Genomic DNA, 2,055 nt, shown 5'->3' with positions numbered 1-2,055 from the left:
GGAATATATAGGTATCTCACAGCAGAAAGGGAGAGGGGAATTTTTTCCTAATGGTTTAGCTAAAAAAGTTAAAGAGTAAATAGGAAATTAATTCGGATTCAAATTTTTCAGTCCCCAACACGATGGAAAAATTGTGAGCCTTGCTCAGAATGACGACCTTCGAAACTTTCTATATAACGCGTACTGACTATGCGCAATGTATAATGACATTTTCGGTGAGCTCAATAGTTACGGAGGACTTTACCCCGGCGGGCTTTCCCTACAGTTATTGTTGAACGTGAGCTTTGCCTGCGTGGGTGTTAAGTGGGCAACATTTTTTACATATGGATTGTGAACGGGGATTTCTGTACTCCCGTTGGTGGATTTTTCTCCTGTACTTCTTTTAAAAAGGCACATTCTCCCTTTTTCCCGTACTAAAATTTCGTTGTGTTCCTGTTTATGTTTGACGAAGTACATTATAGGGCCTATGGTTCATTTAACTATATTACTACTTACGTTCTCACTGTCAACCCAACTTATGGAGTAGCTTTGAATGGATTTTTTAGGGAATCTTGACCTGTAAGACCACTATAAAACCCCGGATTCAATTTTCCAGTAGTTGTAGGGTAGAGGAATGCAGTTTCAAGGGAACTCCCATTCCACTGAGGGTATAGAGATGGTGTTGATCCATGGAGGGGGGTAAGCCTTTGTTTTTTTACAAAGGGCCATAGAACTGTCTCGGGGACACAGGGGGGTAAACCAGGCCTTTTAAAAAAGGGCACCACTGCTCTGTGCGGGCAGCACGGTCAGGGAGCCACGACGCGGTGTGGCATTGCCCCACAGTTCGTAAAAACTGCCCAAAAAGTGGACATACTGCTTAAACTATAGTTTTTGGTATTTCTCTTTTGTGCTTTGCAAAAAGGACTGTTGCAAGCGTGTAAAAGCTCAAAAATAAAAAAAGATGAAATGTGACAAAAAACATTTAAAAAAAAAAAGGAAATCTTTTGTATTTTTTTATATTTCTGCCCTGTGGATATTACCTTGGGCTGAGTTAACAGTGATAGATGGTACAGCTTGACTTTTGTGTTGAAAAAGTACACACAAGGAAATAACATTGGATCGATAAAAAGGAAGGTGCTAATGAGGTGCATGGCCGGCCAGGCGCGGGGGGGTTTTTAAAGGGTGACGGCGCAGGCCGAAAAAGCCCTTCCCCCAAAAACTGGCGTAGAGAAAAGCTGCGAAGCAATTTTCCACTCCCCACGTTTTGCTGCCCTAGGTCTGATCCATGATATTGCTAGGCCCCCTACTCAGGCCTCGCCCCGAGGCGCTATTTTTATTGCCTCTAGGGGTGACCCATCTTTGTCTAAACTTGATTGGCTGGTCATCTCGATCTCACTTGCACTGTCTTTGATCCATCTTCATGGCTTCTCGTCTTTGTCGGCCTCTTCTTCTTGATCTGTGGTGAAATCCATCCGTCTTTTTGGCCACCCCCCGTCCCCCTAGGGCCCTCGTAGTCCTCGTCCTAGTCTTTCCACGTGCTCAACCAACCGGAAGGGAAAGGGTTGGCGGGTCAGTAGCCATATAGCAGCTGGAACAGTAGGGAGCGATGACCTCGCTTTGCAGCTCTTACAACTGCCATATGGTTATTGACCCGCCATACTCCCCCCTCTCTCTCTCTCTCTCTCTCCTCCTCTTTCTCTCCCCCTCTCCTCTCCTCTCCTTCCCCCCTCCCCGTGTGTGTGTGTTGTGTGTGGTGTGTGTATGTGTTGGGGGTGGGGTGTGTGTGGTGTGTTGTGTGTGTGTTTTGTGTGTGGTGTGGTGTGTGTGTGTGTGTGTGTGTGTGTGTGTGTGTGTGTTTCTTATCTCTTCTCTCCTTTTCTTCTTCCTTTCCCTCCCTCTCTAGCTCTCCTACTTCCTTCCTCTCTTCGTGGTTTACCGGTCAGTGTTTGCCAGTTTCAGCTGTTGTCCAGATTTTCCTAAGTCCAGAATAGTATGGGTTGGCTATTTTGTATTTATTTTGTCACAGGATTGGTAGACTCTTAAAAACCTAAGTAGACACAGAGTCATTGTGCATCC

The sequence above is a fragment of the Penaeus monodon genome, chromosome 5, assembly GCF_015228065.2.
Source record: "Penaeus monodon isolate SGIC_2016 chromosome 5, NSTDA_Pmon_1, whole genome shotgun sequence".
Lineage (NCBI taxonomy): Eukaryota > Metazoa > Arthropoda > Malacostraca > Decapoda > Penaeidae > Penaeus > Penaeus monodon.
Note: the sequence above shows the minus strand (reverse complement) of the source record.